At 37.7% G+C, this 24,109-nt stretch overlaps 25 non-coding genes across 25 annotated transcripts; all 25 read right to left on the reverse strand.

Annotated features, from left to right (window-relative positions):
* Positions 1-322: 322 nt before the first annotated feature.
* Positions 323-441, reverse strand: LOC146729272 (U5 spliceosomal RNA). The gene has a single exon (XR_014928610.1). It is a non-coding gene; the product is annotated as a U5 spliceosomal RNA (small nuclear RNA).
* Positions 442-1,288: 847 nt separating this feature from the next.
* On the reverse strand, positions 1,289-1,407 carry LOC146729273 (U5 spliceosomal RNA). The gene has a single exon (XR_014928388.1). It is a non-coding gene; the product is annotated as a U5 spliceosomal RNA (small nuclear RNA).
* Positions 1,408-2,254: 847 nt separating this feature from the next.
* Positions 2,255-2,373, reverse strand: LOC146729274 (U5 spliceosomal RNA). Its single transcript, XR_014928612.1, has one exon. It is a non-coding gene; the product is annotated as a U5 spliceosomal RNA (small nuclear RNA).
* Positions 2,374-3,220: 847 nt separating this feature from the next.
* LOC146729275 (U5 spliceosomal RNA) lies at positions 3,221-3,339 on the reverse strand. Its single transcript, XR_014928613.1, has one exon. It is a non-coding gene; the product is annotated as a U5 spliceosomal RNA (small nuclear RNA).
* Positions 3,340-4,186: 847 nt separating this feature from the next.
* LOC146729276 (U5 spliceosomal RNA) lies at positions 4,187-4,305 on the reverse strand. The gene has a single exon (XR_014928614.1). It is a non-coding gene; the product is annotated as a U5 spliceosomal RNA (small nuclear RNA).
* Positions 4,306-5,152: 847 nt separating this feature from the next.
* Positions 5,153-5,271, reverse strand: LOC146729277 (U5 spliceosomal RNA). The gene has a single exon (XR_014928360.1). It is a non-coding gene; the product is annotated as a U5 spliceosomal RNA (small nuclear RNA).
* Positions 5,272-6,118: 847 nt separating this feature from the next.
* LOC146729278 (U5 spliceosomal RNA) lies at positions 6,119-6,237 on the reverse strand. Its single transcript, XR_014928615.1, has one exon. It is a non-coding gene; the product is annotated as a U5 spliceosomal RNA (small nuclear RNA).
* Positions 6,238-7,084: 847 nt separating this feature from the next.
* Positions 7,085-7,203, reverse strand: LOC146729279 (U5 spliceosomal RNA). The gene has a single exon (XR_014928616.1). It is a non-coding gene; the product is annotated as a U5 spliceosomal RNA (small nuclear RNA).
* An 847-nt stretch (positions 7,204-8,050) lies between these two features.
* On the reverse strand, positions 8,051-8,169 carry LOC146729280 (U5 spliceosomal RNA). The gene has a single exon (XR_014928305.1). It is a non-coding gene; the product is annotated as a U5 spliceosomal RNA (small nuclear RNA).
* An 847-nt stretch (positions 8,170-9,016) lies between these two features.
* LOC146729281 (U5 spliceosomal RNA) lies at positions 9,017-9,135 on the reverse strand. The gene has a single exon (XR_014928306.1). It is a non-coding gene; the product is annotated as a U5 spliceosomal RNA (small nuclear RNA).
* Positions 9,136-9,982: 847 nt separating this feature from the next.
* On the reverse strand, positions 9,983-10,101 carry LOC146729282 (U5 spliceosomal RNA). The gene has a single exon (XR_014928307.1). It is a non-coding gene; the product is annotated as a U5 spliceosomal RNA (small nuclear RNA).
* An 847-nt stretch (positions 10,102-10,948) lies between these two features.
* LOC146729283 (U5 spliceosomal RNA) lies at positions 10,949-11,067 on the reverse strand. Its single transcript, XR_014928389.1, has one exon. It is a non-coding gene; the product is annotated as a U5 spliceosomal RNA (small nuclear RNA).
* Positions 11,068-11,914: 847 nt separating this feature from the next.
* LOC146729284 (U5 spliceosomal RNA) lies at positions 11,915-12,033 on the reverse strand. Its single transcript, XR_014928354.1, has one exon. It is a non-coding gene; the product is annotated as a U5 spliceosomal RNA (small nuclear RNA).
* An 847-nt stretch (positions 12,034-12,880) lies between these two features.
* On the reverse strand, positions 12,881-12,999 carry LOC146729285 (U5 spliceosomal RNA). Its single transcript, XR_014928362.1, has one exon. It is a non-coding gene; the product is annotated as a U5 spliceosomal RNA (small nuclear RNA).
* Positions 13,000-13,846: 847 nt separating this feature from the next.
* LOC146729286 (U5 spliceosomal RNA) lies at positions 13,847-13,965 on the reverse strand. Its single transcript, XR_014928308.1, has one exon. It is a non-coding gene; the product is annotated as a U5 spliceosomal RNA (small nuclear RNA).
* An 847-nt stretch (positions 13,966-14,812) lies between these two features.
* On the reverse strand, positions 14,813-14,931 carry LOC146729287 (U5 spliceosomal RNA). Its single transcript, XR_014928379.1, has one exon. It is a non-coding gene; the product is annotated as a U5 spliceosomal RNA (small nuclear RNA).
* An 847-nt stretch (positions 14,932-15,778) lies between these two features.
* LOC146729288 (U5 spliceosomal RNA) lies at positions 15,779-15,897 on the reverse strand. Its single transcript, XR_014928309.1, has one exon. It is a non-coding gene; the product is annotated as a U5 spliceosomal RNA (small nuclear RNA).
* Positions 15,898-16,744: 847 nt separating this feature from the next.
* On the reverse strand, positions 16,745-16,863 carry LOC146729289 (U5 spliceosomal RNA). Its single transcript, XR_014928381.1, has one exon. It is a non-coding gene; the product is annotated as a U5 spliceosomal RNA (small nuclear RNA).
* An 847-nt stretch (positions 16,864-17,710) lies between these two features.
* LOC146729290 (U5 spliceosomal RNA) lies at positions 17,711-17,829 on the reverse strand. Its single transcript, XR_014928311.1, has one exon. It is a non-coding gene; the product is annotated as a U5 spliceosomal RNA (small nuclear RNA).
* An 847-nt stretch (positions 17,830-18,676) lies between these two features.
* On the reverse strand, positions 18,677-18,795 carry LOC146729291 (U5 spliceosomal RNA). Its single transcript, XR_014928312.1, has one exon. It is a non-coding gene; the product is annotated as a U5 spliceosomal RNA (small nuclear RNA).
* An 847-nt stretch (positions 18,796-19,642) lies between these two features.
* LOC146729292 (U5 spliceosomal RNA) lies at positions 19,643-19,761 on the reverse strand. The gene has a single exon (XR_014928313.1). It is a non-coding gene; the product is annotated as a U5 spliceosomal RNA (small nuclear RNA).
* An 847-nt stretch (positions 19,762-20,608) lies between these two features.
* Positions 20,609-20,727, reverse strand: LOC146729293 (U5 spliceosomal RNA). The gene has a single exon (XR_014928382.1). It is a non-coding gene; the product is annotated as a U5 spliceosomal RNA (small nuclear RNA).
* An 847-nt stretch (positions 20,728-21,574) lies between these two features.
* On the reverse strand, positions 21,575-21,693 carry LOC146729294 (U5 spliceosomal RNA). The gene has a single exon (XR_014928314.1). It is a non-coding gene; the product is annotated as a U5 spliceosomal RNA (small nuclear RNA).
* An 847-nt stretch (positions 21,694-22,540) lies between these two features.
* Positions 22,541-22,659, reverse strand: LOC146729295 (U5 spliceosomal RNA). The gene has a single exon (XR_014928315.1). It is a non-coding gene; the product is annotated as a U5 spliceosomal RNA (small nuclear RNA).
* Positions 22,660-23,506: 847 nt separating this feature from the next.
* On the reverse strand, positions 23,507-23,625 carry LOC146729296 (U5 spliceosomal RNA). Its single transcript, XR_014928383.1, has one exon. It is a non-coding gene; the product is annotated as a U5 spliceosomal RNA (small nuclear RNA).
* Positions 23,626-24,109: the final 484 nt, after the last annotated feature.

Consider the following 24,109-nt stretch of genomic DNA (forward strand, 5'->3'; position numbering starts at 1 on the left):
GGCGCAACTCGTGCGAATTTGATGAGCTATCAAACCAAGGTGTAAATTTCTACAGAAGGTCAGTGCCCGGCCACAAAGATCCGCCAATTGGGAGTAATCTGTGAAATAAAAATGAAAACAAAAAACAAAAAACGGCGATGTTCAATTTTGCCCAAGCTTACCCGGGCCTGATTAGACAGTCATGAAACCTGCCCGTCAGTTGTAAACCCGCCCGATAGACCCTAGCCATCGTCGAAATTTGGATACTGAAAGATTTGGTCATCTGAATATCGTACATATTCAAGTTGCCGATTCAATTATTTCTAATATTTGTTTATTTATCACCCCGCAATTGAGCGGGGTTATCAAAAAATTGATTATAGACTCATTAGTTGTTCCTCTGCACGGAAATCTTTAGTAAAAGGCGAAAGATTTATGCGGTCTGCAGAAAAACCAGAGTTAATTCGACATATGGTTGTGGTGTAATACATACGTTTCAGTGACCACAACTTCGGATAAGGTGAGTAAAGTGGGAAAACAAATATCTTCCGATTTTGTGTACTATGTGTAATTTCTTACAGAAACTTAGGTGGTTTGTTTTTGAAGGCTAGACAAATAATTATGTTATACAAAATACATTATGAGACACGCTGCCTTGAATATGAGAAATACATAATTTGCCCCTGCTTTCTGACCAATAAACGTTTAAGTCGCGCTCTATAGCGACGATAGTGTAACAATGTTGTTCAAAGCGAAAACCGTCTCGTCATTTCGGATATTATAATTAATCTTAGATTTCTTTACGGCATAATTTCCAGTATGATTGTAACATTGTTTTAGCATATAGCACTTCAAAGTTTAGCTGCCAGTCAGTACAAACTGTTGCTAGTCAACAATGTAATTAATAGTTTACCTTCATGATTTTTTTAATAACTTGCCCTTTCAGTCGACAGCTACTTCAACATATCCCTGTATCCGCTGGTAGAGGGCGCAACTCGTGCGAATTTGATGAGCTATCAAACCAAGGTGTAAATTTCTACAGAAGGTCAGTGCCCGGCCACAAAGATCCGCCAATTGGGAGTAATCTGTGAAATAAAAATGAAAACAAAAAACAAAAAACGGCGATGTTCAATTTTGCCCAAGCTTACCCGGGCCTGATTAGACAGTCATGAAACCTGCCCGTCAGTTGTAAACCCGCCCGATAGACCCTAGCCATCGTCGAAATTTGGATACTGAAAGATTTGGTCATCTGAATATCGTACATATTCAAGTTGCCGATTCAATTATTTCTAATATTTGTTTATTTATCACCCCGCAATTGAGCGGGGTTATCAAAAAATTGATTATAGGCTCATTAGTTGTTCCTCTGCACGGAAATCTTTAGTAAAAGGCGAAAGATTTATGCGGTCTGCAGAAAAACCAGAGTTAATTCGACATATGGTTGTGGTGTAATACATACGTTTCAGTGACCACAACTTCGGATAAGGTGAGTAAAGTGGGAAAACAAATATCTTCCGATTTTGTGTACTATGTGTAATTTCTTACAGAAACTTAGGTGGTTTGTTATTGAAGGCTAGACAAATAATTATGTTATACAAAATACATTATGAGACACGCTGCCTTGAATATGAGAAATACATAATTTGCCCCTGCTTTCTGACCAATAAACGTTTAAGTCGCGCTCTATAGCGACGATACTGTAACAATGTTGTTCAAAGCGAAAACCGTCTCGTCATTTCGGATATTATAATTAATCTTAGATTTCTTTACGGCATAATTTCCAGTATGATTGTAACATTGTTTTAGCATATAGCACTTCAAAGTTTAGCTGCCAGTCAGTACAAACTGTTGCTAGTCAACAATGTAATGAATAGTTTACCTTCATGATTTTTTTAATAACTTGCCCTTTCAGTCGACAGCTACTTCAACATATCCCTGTATCCGCTGGTAGAGGGCGCAACTCGTGCGAATTTGATGAGCTATCAAACCAAGGTGTAAATTTCTACAGAAGGTCAGTGCCCGGCCACAAAGATCCGCCAATTGGGAGTAATCTGTGAAATAAAAATGAAAACAAAAAACAAAAAACGGCGATGTTCAATTTTGCCCAAGCTTACCCGGGCCTGATTAGACAGTCATGAAACCTGCCCGTCAGTTGTAAACCCGCCCGATAGACCCTAGCCATCGTCGAAATTTGGATACTGAAAGATTTGGTCATCTGAATATCGTACATATTCAAGTTGCCGATTCAATTATTTCTAATATTTGTTTATTTATCACCCCGCAATTGAGCGGGGTTATCAAAAAATTGATTATAGACTCATTAGTTGTTCCTCTGCACGGAAATCTTTAGTAAAAGGCGAAAGATTTATGCGGTCTGCAGAAAAACCAGAGTTAATTCGACATATGGTTGTGGTGTAATACATACGTTTCAGTGACCACAACTTCGGATAAGGTGAGTAAAGTGGGAAAACAAATATCTTCCGATTTTGTGTACTATGTGTAATTTCTTACAGAAACTTAGGTGGTTTGTTATTGAAGGCTAGACAAATAATTATGTTATACAAAATACATTATGAGACACGCTGCCTTGAATATGAGAAATACATAATTTGCCCCTGCTTTCTGACCAATAAACGTTTAAGTCGCGCTCTATAGCGACGATACTGTAACAATGTTGTTCAAAGCGAAAACCGTCTCGTCATTTCGGATATTATAATTAATCTTAGATTTCTTTACGGCATAATTTCCAGTATGATTGTAACATTGTTTTAGCATATAGCACTTCAAAGTTTAGCTGCCAGTCAGTACAAACTGTTGCTAGTCAACAATGTAATGAATAGTTTACCTTCATGATTTTTTTAATAACTTGCCCTTTCAGTCGACAGCTACTTCAACATATCCCTGTATCCGCTGGTAGAGGGCGCAACTCGTGCGAATTTGATGAGCTATCAAACCAAGGTGTAAATTTCTACAGAAGGTCAGTGCCCGGCCACAAAGATCCGCCAATTGGGAGTAATCTGTGAAATAAAAATGAAAACAAAAAACAAAAAACGGCGATGTTCAATTTTGCCCAAGCTTACCCGGGCCTGATTAGACAGTCATGAAACCTGCCCGTCAGTTGTAAACCCGCCCGATAGACCCTAGCCATCGTCGAAATTTGGATACTGAAAGATTTGGTCATCTGAATATCGTACATATTCAAGTTGCCGATTCAATTATTTCTAATATTTGTTTATTTATCACCCCGCAATTGAGCGGGGTTATCAAAAAATTGATTATAGACTCATTAGTTGTTCCTCTGCACGGAAATCTTTAGTAAAAGGCGAAAGATTTATGCGGTCTGCAGAAAAACCAGAGTTAATTCGACATATGGTTGTGGTGTAATACATACGTTTCAGTGACCACAACTTCGGATAAGGTGAGTAAAGTGGGAAAACAAATATCTTCCGATTTTGTGTACTATGTGTAATTTCTTACAGAAACTTAGGTGGTTTGTTATTGAAGGCTAGACAAATAATTATGTTATACAAAATACATTATGAGACACGCTGCCTTGAATATGAGAAATACATAATTTGCCCCTGCTTTCTGACCAATAAACGTTTAAGTCGCGCTCTATAGCGACGATACTGTAACAATGTTGTTCAAAGCGAAAACCGTCTCGTCATTTCGGATATTATAATTAATCTTAGATTTCTTTACGGCATAATTTCCAGTATGATTGTAACATTGTTTTAGCATATAGCACTTCAAAGTTTAGCTGCCAGTCAGTACAAACTGTTGCTAGTCAACAATGTAATTAATAGTTTACCTTCATGATTTTTTTAATAACTTGCCCTTTCAGTCGACAGCTACTTCAACATATCCCTGTATCCGCTGGTAGAGGGCGCAACTCGTGCGAATTTGATGAGCTATCAAACCAAGGTGTAAATTTCTACAGAAGGTCAGTGCCCGGCCACAAAGATCCGCCAATTGGGAGTAATCTGTGAAATAAAAATGAAAACAAAAAACAAAAAACGGCGATGTTCAATTTTGCCCAAGCTTACCCGGGCCTGATTAGACAGTCATGAAACCTGCCCGTCAGTTGTAAACCCGCCCGATAGACCCTAGCCATCGTCGAAATTTGGATACTGAAAGATTTGGTCATCTGAATATCGTACATATTCAAGTTGCCGATTCAATTATTTCTAATATTTGTTTATTTATCACCCCGCAATTGAGCGGGGTTATCAAAAAATTGATTATAGACTCATTAGTTGTTCCTCTGCACGGAAATCTTTAGTAAAAGGCGAAAGATTTATGCGGTCTGCAGAAAAACCAGAGTTAATTCGACATATGGTTGTGGTGTAATACATACGTTTCAGTGACCACAACTTCGGATAAGGTGAGTAAAGTGGGAAAACAAATATCTTCCGATTTTGTGTACTATGTGTAATTTCTTACAGAAACTTAGGTGGTTTGTTTTTGAAGGCTAGACAAATAATTATGTTATACAAAATACATTATGAGACACGCTGCCTTGAATATGAGAAATACATAATTTGCCCCTGCTTTCTGACCAATAAACGTTTAAGTCGCGCTCTATAGCGACGATAGTGTAACAATGTTGTTCAAAGCGAAAACCGTCTCGTCATTTCGGATATTATAATTAATCTTAGATTTCTTTACGGCATAATTTCCAGTATGATTGTAACATTGTTTTAGCATATAGCACTTCAAAGTTTAGCTGCCAGTCAGTACAAACTGTTGCTAGTCAACAATGTAATTAATAGTTTACCTTCATGATTTTTTTAATAACTTGCCCTTTCAGTCGACAGCTACTTCAACATATCCCTGTATCCGCTGGTAGAGGGCGCAACTCGTGCGAATTTGATGAGCTATCAAACCAAGGTGTAAATTTCTACAGAAGGTCAGTGCCCGGCCACAAAGATCCGCCAATTGGGAGTAATCTGTGAAATAAAAATGAAAACAAAAAACAAAAAACGGCGATGTTCAATTTTGCCCAAGCTTACCCGGGCCTGATTAGACAGTCATGAAACCTGCCCGTCAGTTGTAAACCCGCCCGATAGACCCTAGCCATCGTCGAAATTTGGATACTGAAAGATTTGGTCATCTGAATATCGTACATATTCAAGTTGCCGATTCAATTATTTCTAATATTTGTTTATTTATCACCCCGCAATTGAGCGGGGTTATCAAAAAAATGATTATAGACTCATTAGTTGTTCCTCTGCACGGAAATCTTTAGTAAAAGGCGAAAGATTTATGCGGTCTGCAGAAAAACCAGAGTTAATTCGACATATGGTTGTGGTGTAATACATACGTTTCAGTGACCACAACTTCGGATAAGGTGAGTAAAGTGGGAAAACAAATATCTTCCGATTTTGTGTACTATGTGTAATTTCTTACAGAAACTTAGGTGGTTTGTTATTGAAGGCTAGACAAATAATTATGTTATACAAAATACATTATGAGACACGCTGCCTTGAATATGAGAAATACATAATTTGCCCCTGCTTTCTGACCAATAAACGTTTAAGTCGCGCTCTATAGCGACGATACTGTAACAATGTTGTTCAAAGCGAAAACCGTCTCGTCATTTCGGATATTATAATTAATCTTAGATTTCTTTACGGCATAATTTCCAGTATGATTGTAACATTGTTTTAGCATATAGCACTTCAAAGTTTAGCTGCCAGTCAGTACAAACTGTTGCTAGTCAACAATGTAATTAATAGTTTACCTTCATGATTTTTTTAATAACTTGCCCTTTCAGTCGACAGCTACTTCAACATATCCCTGTATCCGCTGGTAGAGGGCGCAACTCGTGCGAATTTGATGAGCTATCAAACCAAGGTGTAAATTTCTACAGAAGGTCAGTGCCCGGCCACAAAGATCCGCCAATTGGGAGTAATCTGTGAAATAAAAATGAAAACAAAAAACAAAAAACGGCGATGTTCAATTTTGCCCAAGCTTACCCGGGCCTGATTAGACAGTCATGAAACCTGCCCGTCAGTTGTAAACCCGCCCGATAGACCCTAGCCATCGTCGAAATTTGGATACTGAAAGATTTGGTCATCTGAATATCGTACATATTCAAGTTGCCGATTCAATTATTTCTAATATTTGTTTATTTATCACCCCGCAATTGAGCGGGGTTATCAAAAAATTGATTATAGACTCATTAGTTGTTCCTCTGCACGGAAATCTTTAGTAAAAGGCGAAAGATTTATGCGGTCTGCAGAAAAACCAGAGTTAATTCGACATATGGTTGTGGTGTAATACATACGTTTCAGTGACCACAACTTCGGATAAGGTGAGTAAAGTGGGAAAACAAATATCTTCCGATTTTGTGTACTATGTGTAATTTCTTACAGAAACTTAGGTGGTTTGTTTTTGAAGGCTAGACAAATAATTATGTTATACAAAATACATTATGAGACACGCTGCCTTGAATATGAGAAATACATAATTTGCCCCTGCTTTCTGACCAATAAACGTTTAAGTCGCGCTCTATAGCGACGATAGTGTAACAATGTTGTTCAAAGCGAAAACCGTCTCGTCATTTCGGATATTATAATTAATCTTAGATTTCTTTACGGCATAATTTCCAGTATGATTGTAACATTGTTTTAGCATATAGCACTTCAAAGTTTAGCTGCCAGTCAGTACAAACTGTTGCTAGTCAACAATGTAATTAATAGTTTACCTTCATGATTTTTTTAATAACTTGCCCTTTCAGTCGACAGCTACTTCAACATATCCCTGTATCCGCTGGTAGAGGGCGCAACTCGTGCGAATTTGATGAGCTATCAAACCAAGGTGTAAATTTCTACAGAAGGTCAGTGCCCGGCCACAAAGATCCGCCAATTGGGAGTAATCTGTGAAATAAAAATGAAAACAAAAAACAAAAAACGGCGATGTTCAATTTTGCCCAAGCTTACCCGGGCCTGATTAGACAGTCATGAAACCTGCCCGTCAGTTGTAAACCCGCCCGATAGACCCTAGCCATCGTCGAAATTTGGATACTGAAAGATTTGGTCATCTGAATATCGTACATATTCAAGTTGCCGATTCAATTATTTCTAATATTTGTTTATTTATCACCCCGCAATTGAGCGGGGTTATCAAAAAATTGATTATAGACTCATTAGTTGTTCCTCTGCACGGAAATCTTTAGTAAAAGGCGAAAGATTTATGCGGTCTGCAGAAAAACCAGAGTTAATTCGACATATGGTTGTGGTGTAATACATACGTTTCAGTGACCACAACTTCGGATAAGGTGAGTAAAGTGGGAAAACAAATATCTTCCGATTTTGTGTACTATGTGTAATTTCTTACAGAAACTTAGGTGGTTTGTTATTGAAGGCTAGACAAATAATTATGTTATACAAAATACATTATGAGACACGCTGCCTTGAATATGAGAAATACATAATTTGCCCCTGCTTTCTGACCAATAAACGTTTAAGTCGCGCTCTATAGCGACGATACTGTAACAATGTTGTTCAAAGCGAAAACCGTCTCGTCATTTCGGATATTATAATTAATCTTAGATTTCTTTACGGCATAATTTCCAGTATGATTGTAACATTGTTTTAGCATATAGCACTTCAAAGTTTAGCTGCCAGTCAGTACAAACTGTTGCTAGTCAACAATGTAATTAATAGTTTACCTTCATGATTTTTTTAATAACTTGCCCTTTCAGTCGACAGCTACTTCAACATATCCCTGTATCCGCTGGTAGAGGGCGCAACTCGTGCGAATTTGATGAGCTATCAAACCAAGGTGTAAATTTCTACAGAAGGTCAGTGCCCGGCCACAAAGATCCGCCAATTGGGAGTAATCTGTGAAATAAAAATGAAAACAAAAAACAAAAAACGGCGATGTTCAATTTTGCCCAAGCTTACCCGGGCCTGATTAGACAGTCATGAAACCTGCCCGTCAGTTGTAAACCCGCCCGATAGACCCTAGCCATCGTCGAAATTTGGATACTGAAAGATTTGGTCATCTGAATATCGTACATATTCAAGTTGCCGATTCAATTATTTCTAATATTTGTTTATTTATCACCCCGCAATTGAGCGGGGTTATCAAAAAATTGATTATAGACTCATTAGTTGTTCCTCTGCACGGAAATCTTTAGTAAAAGGCGAAAGATTTATGCGGTCTGCAGAAAAACCAGAGTTAATTCGACATATGGTTGTGGTGTAATACATACGTTTCAGTGACCACAACTTCGGATAAGGTGAGTAAAGTGGGAAAACAAATATCTTCCGATTTTGTGTACTATGTGTAATTTCTTACAGAAACTTAGGTGGTTTGTTATTGAAGGCTAGACAAATAATTATGTTATACAAAATACATTATGAGACACGCTGCCTTGAATATGAGAAATACATAATTTGCCCCTGCTTTCTGACCAATAAACGTTTAAGTCGCGCTCTATAGCGACGATACTGTAACAATGTTGTTCAAAGCGAAAACCGTCTCGTCATTTCGGATATTATAATTAATCTTAGATTTCTTTACGGCATAATTTCCAGTATGATTGTAACATTGTTTTAGCATATAGCACTTCAAAGTTTAGCTGCCAGTCAGTACAAACTGTTGCTAGTCAACAATGTAATTAATAGTTTACCTTCATGATTTTTTTAATAACTTGCCCTTTCAGTCGACAGCTACTTCAACATATCCCTGTATCCGCTGGTAGAGGGCGCAACTCGTGCGAATTTGATGAGCTATCAAACCAAGGTGTAAATTTCTACAGAAGGTCAGTGCCCGGCCACAAAGATCCGCCAATTGGGAGTAATCTGTGAAATAAAAATGAAAACAAAAAACAAAAAACGGCGATGTTCAATTTTGCCCAAGCTTACCCGGGCCTGATTAGACAGTCATGAAACCTGCCCGTCAGTTGTAAACCCGCCCGATAGACCCTAGCCATCGTCGAAATTTGGATACTGAAAGATTTGGTCATCTGAATATCGTACATATTCAAGTTGCCGATTCAATTATTTCTAATATTTGTTTATTTATCACCCCGCAATTGAGCGGGGTTATCAAAAAATTGATTATAGACTCATTAGTTGTTCCTCTGCACGGAAATCTTTAGTAAAAGGCGAAAGATTTATGCGGTCTGCAGAAAAACCAGAGTTAATTCGACATATGGTTGTGGTGCAATACATACGTTTCAGTGACCACAACTTCGGATAAGGTGAGTAAAGTGGGAAAACAAATATCTTCCGATTTTGTGTACTATGTGTAATTTCTTACAGAAACTTAGGTGGTTTGTTATTGAAGGCTAGACAAATAATTATGTTAAACAAAATACATTATGAGACACGCTGCCTTGAATATGAGAAATACATAATTTGCCCCTGCTTTCTGACCAATAAACGTTTAAGTCGCGCTCTATATCGACGATACTGTAACAATGTTGTTCAAAGCGAAAACCGTCTCGTCATTTCGGATATTATAATTAATCTTAGATTTCTTTACGGCATAATTTCCAGTATGATTGTAACATTGTTTTAGCATATAGCACTTCAAAGTTTAGCTGCCAGTCAGTACAAACTGTTGCTAGTCAACAATGTAATTAATAGTTTACCTTCATGATTTTTTTAATAACTTGCCCTTTCAGTCGACAGCTACTTCAACATATCCCTGTATCCGCTGGTAGAGGGCGCAACTCGTGCGAATTTGATGAGCTATCAAACCAAGGTGTAAATTTCTACAGAAGGTCAGTGCCCGGCCACAAAGATCCGCCAATTGGGAGTAATCTGTGAAATAAAAATGAAAACAAAAAACAAAAAACGGCGATGTTCAATTTTGCCCAAGCTTACCCGGGCCTGATTAGACAGTCATGAAACCTGCCCGTCAGTTGTAAACCCGCCCGATAGACCCTAGCCATCGTCGAAATTTGGATACTGAAAGATTTGGTCATCTGAATATCGTACATATTCAAGTTGCCGATTCAATTATTTCTAATATTTGTTTATTTATCACCCCGCAATTGAGCGGGGTTATCAAAAAATTGATTATAGACTCATTAGTTGTTCCTCTGCACGGAAATCTTTAGTAAAAGGCGAAAGATTTATGCGGTCTGCAGAAAAACCAGAGTTAATTCGACATATGGTTGTGGTGTAATACATACGTTTCAGTGACCACAACTTCGGATAAGGTGAGTAAAGTGGGAAAACAAATATCCTCCGATTTTGTGTACTATGTGTAATTTCTTACAGAAACTTAGGTGGTTTGTTATTGAAGGCTAGACAAATAATTATGTTATACAAAATACATTATGAGACACGCTGCCTTGAATATGAGAAATACATAATTTGCCCCTGCTTTCTGACCAATAAACGTTTAAGTCGCGCTCTATAGCGACGATACTGTAACAATGTTGTTCAAAGCGAAAACCGTCTCGTCATTTCGGATATTATAATTAATCTTAGATTTCTTTACGGCATAATTTCCAGTATGATTGTAACATTGTTTTAGCATATAGCACTTCAAAGTTTAGCTGCCAGTCAGTACAAACTGTTGCTAGTCAACAATGTAATTAATAGTTTACCTTCATGATTTTTTTAATAACTTGCCCTTTCAGTCGACAGCTACTTCAACATATCCCTGTATCCGCTGGTAGAGGGCGCAACTCGTGCGAATTTGATGAGCTATCAAACCAAGGTGTAAATTTCTACAGAAGGTCAGTGCCCGGCCACAAAGATCCGCCAATTGGGAGTAATCTGTGAAATAAAAATGAAAACAAAAAACAAAAAACGGCGATGTTCAATTTTGCCCAAGCTTACCCGGGCCTGATTAGACAGTCATGAAACCTGCCCGTCAGTTGTAAACCCGCCCGATAGACCCTAGCCATCGTCGAAATTTGGATACTGAAAGATTTGGTCATCTGAATATCGTACATATTCAAGTTGCCGATTCAATTATTTCTAATATTTGTTTATTTATCACCCCGCAATTGAGCGGGGTTATCAAACAATTGATTATAGACTCATTAGTTGTTCCTCTGCACGGAAATCTTTAGTAAAAGGCGAAAGATTTATGCGGTCTGCAGAAAAACCAGAGTTAATTCGACATATGGTTGTGGTGTAATACATACGTTTCAGTGACCACAACTTCGGATAAGGTGAGTAAAGTGGGAAAACAAATATCTTCCGATTTTGTGTACTATGTGTAATTTCTTACAGAAACTTAGGTGGTTTGTTATTGAAGGCTAGACAAATAATTATGTTATACAAAATACATTATGAGACACGCTGCCTTGAATATGAGAAATACATAATTTGCCCCTGCTTTCTGACCAATAAACGTTTAAGTCGCGCTCTATAGCGACGATACTGTAACAATGTTGTTCAAAGCGAAAACCGTCTCGTCATTTCGGATATTATAATTAATCTTAGATTTCTTTACGGCATAATTTCCAGTATGATTGTAACATTGTTTTAGCATATAGCACTTCAAAGTTTAGCTGCCAGTCAGTACAAACTGTTGCTAGTCAACAATGTAATTAATAGTTTACCTTCATGATTTTTTTAATAACTTGCCCTTTCAGTCGACAGCTACTTCAACATATCCCTGTATCCGCTGGTAGAGGGCGCAACTCGTGCGAATTTGATGAGCTATCAAACCAAGGTGTAAATTTCTACAGAAGGTCAGTGCCCGGCCACAAAGATCCGCCAATTGGGAGTAATCTGTGAAATAAAAATGAAAACAAAAAACAAAAAACGGCGATGTTCAATTTTGCCCAAGCTTACCCGGGCCTGATTAGACAGTCATGAAACCTGCCCGTCAGTTGTAAACCCGCCCGATAGACCCTAGCCATCGTCGAAATTTGGATACTGAAAGATTTGGTCATCTGAATATCCTACATATTCAAGTTGCCGATTCAATTATTTCTAATATTTGTTTATTTATCACCCCGCAATTGAGCGGGGTTATCAAAAAATTGACTATAGACTCATTAGTTGTTCCTCTGCACGGAAATCTTTAGTAAAAGGCGAAAGATTTATGCGGTCTGCAGAAAAACCAGAGTTAATTCGACATATGGTTGTGGTGTAATACATACGTTTCAGTGACCACAACTTCGGATAAGGTGAGTAAAGTGGGAAAACAAATATCTTCCGATTTTGTGTACTATGTGTAATTTCTTACAGAAACTTAGGTGGTTTGTTATTGAAGGCTAGACAAATAATTATGTTATACAAAATACATTATGAGACACGCTGCCTTGAATATGAGAAATACATAATTTGCCCCTGCTTTCTGACCAATAAACGTTTAAGTCGCGCTCTATAGCGACGATACTGTAACAATGTTGTTCAAAGCGAAAACCGTCTCGTCATTTCGGATATTATAATTAATCTTAGATTTCTTTACGGCATAATTTCCAGTATGATTGTAACATTGTTTTAGCATATAGCACTTCAAAGTTTAGCTGCCAGTCAGTACAAACTGTTGCTAGTCAACAATGTAATTAATAGTTTACCTTCATGATTTTTTTAATAACTTGCCCTTTCAGTCGACAGCTACTTCAACATATCCCTGTATCCGCTGGTAGAGGGCGCAACTCGTGCGAATTTGATGAGCTATCAAACCAAGGTGTAAATTTCTACAGAAGGTCAGTGCCCGGCCACAAAGATCCGCCAATTGGGAGTAATCTGTGAAATAAAAATGAAAACAAAAAACAAAAAACGGCGATGTTCAATTTTGCCCAAGCTTACCCGGGCCTGATTAGACAGTCATGAAACCTGCCCGTCAGTTGTAAACCCGCCCGATAGACCCTAGCCATCGTCGAAATTTGGATACTGAAAGATTTGGTCATCTGAATATCGTACATATTCAAGTTGCCGATTCAATTATTTCTAATATTTGTTTATTTATCACCCCGCAATTGAGCGGGGTTATCAAAAAAATGATTATAGACTCATTAGTTGTTCCTCTGCACGGAAATCTTTAGTAAAAGGCGAAAGATTTATGCGGTCTGCAGAAAAACCAGAGTTAATTCGACATATGGTTGTGGTGTAATACATACGTTTCAGTGACCACAACTTCGGATAAGGTGAGTAAAGTGGGAAAACAAATATCTTCCGATTTTGTGTACTATGTGTAATTTCTTACAGAAACTTAGGTGGTTTGTTATTGAAGGCTAGACAAATAATTATGTTATACAAAATACATTATGAGACACGCTGCCTTGAATATGAGAAATACATAATTTGCCCCTGCTTTCTGACCAATAAACGTTTAAGTCGCGCTCTATAGCGACGATACTGTAACAATGTTGTTCAAAGCGAAAACCGTCTCGTCATTTCGGATATTATAATTAATCTTAGATTTCTTTACGGCATAATTTCCAGTATGATTGTAACATTGTTTTAGCATATAGCACTTCAAAGTTTAGCTGCCAGTCAGTACAAACTGTTGCTAGTCAACAATGTAATTAATAGTTTACCTTCATGATTTTTTTAATAACTTGCCCTTTCAGTCGACAGCTACTTCAACATATCCCTGTATCCGCTGGTAGAGGGCGCAACTCGTGCGAATTTGATGAGCTATCAAACCAAGGTGTAAATTTCTACAGAAGGTCAGTGCCCGGCCACAAAGATCCGCCAATTGGGAGTAATCTGTGAAATAAAAATGAAAACAAAAAACAAAAAACGGCGATGTTCAATTTTGCCCAAGCTTACCCGGGCCTGATTAGACAGTCATGAAACCTGCCCGTCAGTTGTAAACCCGCCCGATAGACCCTAGCCATCGTCGAAATTTGGATACTGAAAGATTTGGTCATCTGAATATCGTACATATTCAAGTTGCCGATTCAATTATTTCTAATATTTGTTTATTTATCACCCCGCAATTGAGCGGGGTTATCAAAAAATTGATTATAGACTCATTAGTTGTTCCTCTGCACGGAAATCTTTAGTAAAAGGCGAAAGATTTATGCGGTCTGCAGAAAAACCAGAGTTAATTCGACATATGGTTGTGGTGTAATACATACGTTTCAGTGACCACAACTTCGGATAAGGTGAGTAAAGTGGGAAAACAAATATCTTCCGATTTTGTGTACTATGTGTAATTTCTTACAGAAACTTAGGTGGTTTGTTATTGAAGGCTAGACAAATAATTATGTTATACAAAATACATTATGAGACACGCTGCCTTGAATATGAGAAATACATAATTTGCCCCTGCTTTCTGACCAATAAACGTTTAAGTCGCGCTCTATAGCGACGATACTGTAACAATGTTGTTCAAAGCGAAAACCGTCTCGTCATTTCGGATATTATAATTAATCTTAGATTTCTTTATGGCATAATTTCCAGTATGATTGTAACATTGTTTTAGCATATAGCACTTCAAAGTTTAGCTGCCAGTCAGTACAAACTGTTGCTAGTCAACAATGTAATTAATAGTTTACCTTCATGATTTTTTTAATAACTTGCCCTTTCAGTCGACAGCTACTTCAACATATCCCTGTATCCGCTGCTAGAGGGCGCAACTCGTGCGAATTTGATGAGCTATCAAACCAAGGTGTAAATTTCTACAGAAGGTCAGTGCCCGGCCACAAAGATCCGCCAATTGGGAGTAATCTGTGAAATAAAAATGAAAACAAAAAACAAAAAACGGCGATGTTCAATTTTGCCCAAGCTTACCCGGGCCTGATTAGACAGTCATGAAACCTGCCCGTCAGTTGTAAACCCGCCCGATAGACCCTAGCCATCGTCGAAATTTGGATACTGAAAGATTTGGTCATCTGAATATCGTACATATTCAAGTTGCCGATTCAATTATTTCTAATATTTGTTTATTTATCACCCCGCAATTGAGCGGGGTTATCAAAAAATTGATTATAGACTCATTAGTTGTTCCTCTGCACGGAAATCTTTAGTAAAAGGCGAAAGATTTATGCGGTCTGCAGAAAAGCCAGAGTTAATTCGACATATGGTTGTGGTGTAATACATACGTTTCAGTGACCACAACTTCGGATAAGGTGAGTAAAGTGGGAAAACAAATATCTTCCGATTTTGTGTACTATGTGTAATTTCTTACAGAAACTTAGGTGGTTTGTTATTGAAGGCTAGACAAATAATTATGTTATACAAAATACATTATGAGACACGCTGCCTTGAATATGAGAAATACATAATTTGCCCCTGCTTTCTGACCAATAAACGTTTAAGTCGCGCTCTATAGCGACGATACTGTAACAATGTTGTTCAAAGTGAAAACCGTCTCGTCATTTCGGATATTATAATTAATCTTAGATTTCTTTACGGCATAATTTCCAGTATGATTGTAACATTGTTTTAGCATATAGCACTTCAAAGTTTAGCTGCCAGTCAGTACAAACTGTTGCTAGTCAACAATGTAATTAATAGTTTACCTTCATGATTTTTTTAATAACTTGCCCTTTCAGTCGACAGCTACTTCAACATATCCCTGTATCCGCTGGTAGAGGGCGCAACTCGTGCGAATTTGATGAGCTATCAAACCAAGGTGTAAATTTCTACAGAAGGTCAGTGCCCGGCCACAAAGATCCGCCAATTGGGAGTAATCTGTGAAATAAAAATGAAAACAAAAAACAAAAAACGGCGATGTTCAATTTTGCCCAAGCTTACCCGGGCCTGATTAGACAGTCATGAAACCTGCCCGTCAGTTGTAAACCCGCCCGATAGACCCTAGCCATCGTCGAAATTTGGATACTGAAAGATTTGGTCATCTGAATATCGTACATATTCAAGTTGCCGATTCAATTATTTCTAATATTTGTTTATTTATCACCCCGCAATTGAGCGGGGTTATCAAAAAATTGATTATAGACTCATTAGTTGTTCCTCTGCACGGAAATCTTTAGTAAAAGGCGAAAGATTTATGCGGTCTGCAGAAAAACCAGAGTTAATTCGACATATGGTTGTGGTGTAATACATACGTTTCAGTGACCACAACTTCGGATAAGGTGAGTAAAGTGGGAAAACAAATATCTTCCGATTTTGTGTACTATGTGTAATTTCTTACAGAAACTTAGGTGGTTTGTTATTGAAGGCTAGACAAATAATTATGTTATACAAAATACATTATGAGACACGCTGCCTTGAATATGAGAAATACATAATTTGCCCCTGCTTTCTGACCAATAAACGTTTAAGTCGCGCTCTATAGCGACGATACTGTAACAATGTTGTTCAAAGCGAAAACCGTCTCGTCATTTCGGATATTATAATTAATCTTAGATTTCTTTATGGCATAATTTCCAGTATGATTGTAACATTGTTTTAGCATATAGCACTTCAAAGTTTAGCTGCCAGTCAGTACAAACTGTTGCTAGTCAACAATGTAATTAATAGTTTACCTTCATGATTTTTTTAATAACTTGCCCTTTCAGTCGACAGCTACTTCAACATATCCCTGTATCCGCTGCTAGAGGGCGCAACTCGTGCGAATTTGATGAGCTATCAAACCAAGGTGTAAATTTCTACAGAAGGTCAGTGCCCGGCCACAAAGATCCGCCAATTGGGAGTAATCTGTGAAATAAAAATGAAAACAAAAAACAAAAAACGGCGATGTTCAATTTTGCCCAAGCTTACCCGGGCCTGATTAGACAGTCATGAAACCTGCCCGTCAGTTGTAAACCCGCCCGATAGACCCTAGCCATCGTCGAAATTTGGATACTGAAAGATTTGGTCATCTGAATATCGTACATATTCAAGTTGCCGATTCAATTATTTCTAATATTTGTTTATTTATCACCCCGCAATTGAGCGGGGTTATCAAAAAATTGATTATAGACTCATTAGTTGTTCCTCTGCACGGAAATCTTTAGTAAAAGGCGAAAGATTTATGCGGTCTGCAGAAAAGCCAGAGTTAATTCGACATATGGTTGTGGTGTAATACATACGTTTCAGTGACCACAACTTCGGATAAGGTGAGTAAAGTGGGAAAACAAATATCTTCCGATTTTGTGTACTATGTGTAATTTCTTACAGAAACTTAGGTGGTTTGTTATTGAAGGCTAGACAAATAATTATGTTATACAAAATACATTATGAGACACGCTGCCTTGAATATGAGAAATACATAATTTGCCCCTGCTTTCTGACCAATAAACGTTTAAGTCGCGCTCTATAGCGACGATACTGTAACAATGTTGTTCAAAGCGAAAACCGTCTCGTCATTTCGGATATTATAATTAATCTTAGATTTCTTTACGGCATAATTTCCAGTATGATTGTAACATTGTTTTAGCATATAGCACTTCAAAGTTTAGCTGCCAGTCAGTACAAACTGTTGCTAGTCAACAATGTAATTAATAGTTTACCTTCATGATTTTTTTAATAACTTGCCCTTTCAGTCGACAGCTACTTCAACATATCCCTGTATCCGCTGGTAGAGGGCGCAACTCGTGCGAATTTGATGAGCTATCAAACCAAGGTGTAAATTTCTACAGAAGGTCAGTGCCCGGCCACAAAGATCCGCCAATTGGGAGTAATCTGTGAAATAAAAATGAAAACAAAAAACAAAAAACGGCGATGTTCAATTTTGCCCAAGCTTACCCGGGCCTGATTAGACAGTCATGAAACCTGCCCGTCAGTTGTAAACCCGCCCGATAGACCCTAGCCATCGTCGAAATTTGGATACTGAAAGATTTGGTCATCTGAATATCGTACATATTCAAGTTGCCGATTCAATTATTTCTAATATTTGTTTATTTATCACCCCGCAATTGAGCGGGGTTATCAAAAAATTGATTATAGACTCATTAGTTGTTCCTCTGCACGGAAATCTTTAGTAAAAGGCGAAAGATTTATGCGGTCTGCAGAAAAACCAGAGTTAATTCGACATATGGTTGTGGTGTAATACATACGTTTCAGTGACCACAACTTCGGATAAGGTGAGTAAAGTGGGAAAACAAATATCTTCCGATTTTGTGTACTATGTGTAATTTCTTACAGAAACTTAGGTGGTTTGTTATTGAAGGCTAGACAAATAATTATGTTATACAAAATACATTATGAGACACGCTGCCTTGAATATGAGAAATACATAATTTGCCCCTGCTTTCTGACCAATAAACGTTTAAGTCGCGCTCTATAGCGACGATACTGTAACAATGTTGTTCAAAGCGAAAACCGTCTCGTCATTTCGGATATTATAATTAATCTTAGATTTCTTTACGGCATAATTTCCAGTATGATTGTAACATTGTTTTAGCATATAGCACTTCAAAGTTTAGCTGCCAGTCAGTACAAACTGTTGCTAGTCAACAATGTAATTAATAGTTTACCTTCATTATTTTTTTAATAACTTGCCCTTTCAGTCGACAGCTACTTCAACATATCCCTGTATCCGCTGGTAGAGGGCGCAACTCGTGCGAATTTGATGAGCTATCAAACCAGGGTGTAAATTTCTACAGAAGGTCAGTGCCCGGCCACAAAGATCCGCCAATTGGGAGTAATCTGTGAAATAAAAATGAAAACAAAAAACAAAAAACGGCGATGTTCAATTTTGCCCAAGCTTACCCGGGCCTGATTAGACAGTCATGAAACCTGCCCGTCAGTTGTAAACCCGCCCGATAGACCCTAGCCATCGTCGAAATTTGGATACTGAAAGATTTGGTCATCTGAATATCGTACATATTCAAGTTGCCGATTCAATTATTTCTGATATTTGTTTATTTATCACCCCGCAATTGAGCGGGGTTATCAAAAAATTGATTATAGACTCATTAGTTGTTCCTCTGCACGGAAATCTTTAGTAAAAGGCGAAAGATTTATGCGGTCTGCAGAAAAACCAGAGTTAATTCGACATATGGTTGTGGTGTAATACATACGTTTCAGTGACCACAACTTCGGATAAGGTGAGTAAAGTGGGAAAACAAATATCTTCCGATTTTGTGTACTATGTGTAATTTCTTACAGAAACTTAGGTGGTTTGTTATTGAAGGCTAGACAAATAATTATGTTATACAAAATACATTATGAGACACGCTGCCTTGAATATGAGAAATACATAATTTGCCCCTGCTTTCTGACCAATAAACGTTTAAGTCGCGCTCTATAGCGACGATACTGTAACAATGTTGTTCAAAGCGAAAACCGTCTCGTCATTTCGGATATTATAATTAATCTTAGATTTCTTTACGGCATAATTTCCAGTATGATTGTAACATTGTTTTAGCATATAGCACTTCAAAGTTTAGCTGCCAGTCAGTACAAACTGTTGCTAGTCAACAATGTAATTAATAGTTTACCTTCATGATTTTTTTAATAACTTGCCCTTTCAGTCGACAGCTACTTCAACATATCCCTGTATCCGCTGGTAGAGGGCGCAACTCGTGCGAATTTGATGAGCTATCAAACCAAGGTGTAAATTTCTACAGAAGGTCAGTGCCCGGCCACAAAGATCCGCCAATTGGGAGTAATCTGTGAAATAAAAATGAAAACAAAAAACAAAAAACGGCGATGTTCAATTTTGCCCAAGCTTACCCGGGCCTGATTAGACAGTCATGAAACCTGCCCGTCAGTTGTAAACCCGCCCGATAGACCCTAGCCATCGTCGAAATTTGGATACTGAAAGATTTGGTCATCTGAATATCGTACATATTCAAGTTGCCGATTCAATTATTTCTAATATTTGTTTATTTATCACCCCGCAATTGAGCGGGGTTATCAAAAAATTGATTATAGACTCATTAGTTGTTCCTCTGCACGGAAATCTTTAGTAAAAGGCGAAAGATTTATGCGGTCTGCAGAAAAACCAGAGTTAATTCGACATATGGTTGTGGTGTAATACATACGTTTCAGTGACCACAACTTCGGATAAGGTGAGTAAAGTGGGAAAACAAATATCTTCCGATTTTGTGTACTATGTGTAATTTCTTACAGAAACTTAGGTGGTTTGTTATTGAAGGCTAGACAAATAATTATGTTATACAAAATACATTATGAGACACGCTGCCTTGAATATGAGAAATACATAATTTGCCCCTGCTTTCTGACCAATAAACGTTTAAGTCGCGCTCTATAGCGACGATACTGTAACAATGTTGTTCAAAGCGAAAACCGTCTCGTCATTTCGGATATTATAATTAATCTTAGATTTCTTTATGGCATAATTTCCAGTATGATTGTAACATTGTTTTAGCATATAGCACTTCAAAGTTTAGCTGCCAGTCAGTACAAACTGTTGCTAGTCAACAATGTAATTAATAGTTTACCTTCATGATTTTTTTAATAACTTGCCCTTTCAGTCGACAGCTACTTCAACATATCCCTGTATCCGCTGCTAGAGGGCGCAACTCGTGCGAATTTGATGAGCTATCAAACCAAGGTGTAAATTTCTACAGAAGGTCAGTGCCCGGCCACAAAGATCCGCCAATTGGGAGTAATCTGTGAAATAAAAATGAAAACAAAAAACAAAAAACGGCGATGTTCAATTTTGCCCAAGCTTACCCGGGCCTGATTAGACAGTCATGAAACCTGCCCGTCAGTTGTAAACCCGCCCGATAGACCCTAGCCATCGTCGAAATTTGGATACTGAAAGATTTGGTCATCTGAATATCGTACATATTCAAGTTGCCGATTCAATTATTTCTAATATTTGTTTATTTATCACCCCGCAATTGAGCGGGGTTATCAAAAAATTGATTATAGACTCATTAGTTGTTCCTCTGCACGGAAATCTTTAGTAAAAGGCGAAAGATTTATGCGGTCTGCAGAAAAGCCAGAGTTAATTCGACATATGGTTGTGGTGTAATACATACGTTTCAGTGACCACAACTTCGGATAAGGTGAGTAAAGTGGGAAAACAAATATCTTCCGATTTTGTGTACTATGTGTAATTTCTTACAGAAACTTAGGTGGTTTGTTATTGAAGGCTAGACAAATAATTATGTTATACAAAATACATTATGAGACACGCTGCCTTGAATATGAGAAATACATAATTTGCCCCTGCTTTCTGACCAATAAACGTTTAAGTCGCGCTCTATAGCGACGATACTGTAACAATGTTGTTCAAAGCGAAAACCGTCTCGTCATTTCGGATATTATAATTAATCTTAGATTTCTTTACGGCATAATTTCCAGTATGATTGTAACATTGTTTTAGCATATAGCACTTCAAAGTTTAGCTGCCAGTCAGTACAAACTGTTGCTAGTCAACAATGTAATTAATAGTTTACCTTCATGATTTTTTTAATAACTTGCCCTTTCAGTCGACAGCTACTTCAACATATCCCTGTATCCGCTGGTAGAGGGCGCAACTCGTGCGAATTTGATGAGCTATCAAACCAAGGTGTAAATTTCTACAGAAGGTCAGTGCCCGGCCACAAAGATCCGCCAATTGGGAGTAATCTGTGAAATAAAAATGAAAACAAAAAACAAAAAACGGCGATGTTCAATTTTGCCCAAGCTTACCCGGGCCTGATTAGACAGTCATGAAACCTGCCCGTCAGTTGTAAACCCGCCCGATAGACCCTAGCCATCGTCGAAATTTGGATACTGAAAGATTTGGTCATCTGAATATCGTACATATTCAAGTTGCCGATTCAATTATTTCTAATATTTGTTTATTTATCACCCCGCAATTGAGCGGGGTTATCAAAAAATTGATTATAGACTCATTAGTTGTTCCTCTGCACGGAAATCTTTAGTAAAAGGCGAAAGATTTATGCGGTCTGCAGAAAAACCAGAGTTAATTCGACATATGGTTGTGGTGTAATACATACGTTTCAGTGACCACAACTTCGGATAAGGTGAGTAAAGTGGGAAAACAAATATCTTCCGATTTTGTGTACTATGTGTAATTTCTTACAGAAACTTAGGTGGTTTGTTATTGAAGGCTAGACAAATAATTATGTTATACAAAATACATTATGAGACACGCTGCCTTGAATATGAGAAATACATAATTTGCCCCTGCTTTCTGACCAATAAACGTTTAAGTCGCGCTCTATAGCGACGATACTGTAACAATGTTGTTCAAAGCGAAAACCGTCTCGTCATTTCGGATATTATAATTAATCTTAGATTTCTTTACGGCATAATTTCCAGTATGATTGTAACATTGTTTTAGCATATAGCACTTCAAAGTTTAGCTGCCAGTCAGTACAAACTGTTGCTAGTCAACAATGTAATTAATAGTTTACCTTCATGATTTTTTTAATAACTTGCCCTTTCAGTCGACAGCTACTTCAACATATCCCTGTATCCGCTGGTAGAGGGCGCAACTCGTGCGAATTTGATGAGCTATCAAACCAAGGTGTAAATTTCTACAGAAGGTCAGTGCCCGGCCACAAAGATCCGCCAATTGGGAGTAATCTGTGAAATAAAAATGAAAACAAAAAACAAAAAACGGCGATGTTCAATTTTGCCCAAGCTTACCCGGGCCTGATTAGACAGTCATGAAACCTGCCCGTCAGTTGTAAACCCGCCCGATAGACCCTAGCCATCGTCGAAATTTGGATACTGAAAGATTTGGTCATCTGAATATCGTACATATTCAAGTTGCCGATTCAATTATTTCTAATATTTGTTTATTTATCACCCCGCAATTGAGCGGGGTTATCAAAAAATTGATTATAGACTCATTAGTTGTTCCTCTGCACGGAAATCTTTAGTAAAAGGCGAAAGATTTATGCGGTCTGCAGAAAAACCAGAGTTAATTCGACATATGGTTGTGGTGTAATACATACGTTTCAGTGACCACAACTTCGGATAAGGTGAGTAAAGTGGGAAAACAAATATCTTCCGATTTTGTGTACTATGTGTAATTTCTTACAGAAACTTAGGTGGTTTGTTATTGAAGGCTAGACAAATAATTATGTTATACAAAATACATTATGAGACACGCTGCCTTGAATATGAGAAATACATAATTTGCCCCTGCTTTCTGACCAATAAACGTTTAAGTCGCGCTCTATAGCGACGATACTGTAACAATGTTGTTCAAAGCGAAAACCGTCTCGTCATTTCGGATATTATAATTAATCTTAGATTTCTTTATGGCATAATTTCCAGTATGATTGTAACATTGTTTTAGCATATAGCACTTCAAAGTTTAGCTGCCAGTCAGTACAAACTGTTGCTAGTCAACAATGTAATTAATAGTTTACCTTCATGATTTTTTTAATAACTTGCCCTTTCAGTCGACAGCTACTTCAACATATCCCTGTATCCGCTGCTAGAGGGCGCAACTCGTGCGAATTTGATGAGCTATCAAACCAAGGTGTAAATTTCTACAGAAGGTCAGTGCCCGGCCACAAAGATCCGCCAATTGGGAGTAATCTGTGAAATAAAAATGAAAACAAAAAACAAAAAACGGCGATGTTCAATTTTGCCCAAGCTTACCCGGGCCTGATTAGACAGTCATGAAACCTGCCCGTCAGTTGTAAACCCGCCCGATAGACCCTAGCCATCGTCGAAATTTGGATACTGAAAGATTTGGTCATCTGAATATCGTACATATTCAAGTTGCCGATTCAATTATTTCTAATATTTGTTTATTTATCACCCCGCAATTGAGCGGGGTTATCAAAAAATTGATTATAGACTCATTAGTTGTTCCTCTGCACGGAAATCTTTAGTAAAAGGCGAAAGATTTATGCGGTCTGCAGAAAAGCCAGAGTTAATTCGACATATGGTTGTGGTGTAATACATACGTTTCAGTGACCACAACTTCGGATAAGGTGAGTAAAGTGGGAAAACAAATATCTTCCGATTTTGTGTACTATGTGTAATTTCTTACAGAAACTTAGGTGGTTTGTTATTGAAGGCTAGACAAATAATTATGTTATACAAAATACATTATGAGACACGCTGCCTTGAATATGAGAAATACATAATTTGCCCCTGCTTTCTGACCAATAAACGTTTAAGTCGCGCTCTATAGCGACGATACTGTAACAATGTTGTTCAAAGCGAAAACCGTCTCGTCATTTCGGATATTATAATTAATCTTAGATTTCTTTACGGCATAATTTCCAGTATGATTGTAACATTGTTTTAGCATATAGCACTTCAAAGTTTAGCTGCCAGTCAGTACAAACTGTTGCTAGTCAACAATGTAATTAATAGTTTACCTTCATGATTTTTTTAATAACTTGCCCTTTCAG

The sequence above is a fragment of the Saccoglossus kowalevskii genome, chromosome 22, assembly GCF_978046115.1.
Source record: "Saccoglossus kowalevskii chromosome 22, keSacKowa6.1, whole genome shotgun sequence".
In the NCBI taxonomy this organism is placed as follows: domain Eukaryota; kingdom Metazoa; phylum Hemichordata; class Enteropneusta; family Harrimaniidae; genus Saccoglossus; species Saccoglossus kowalevskii.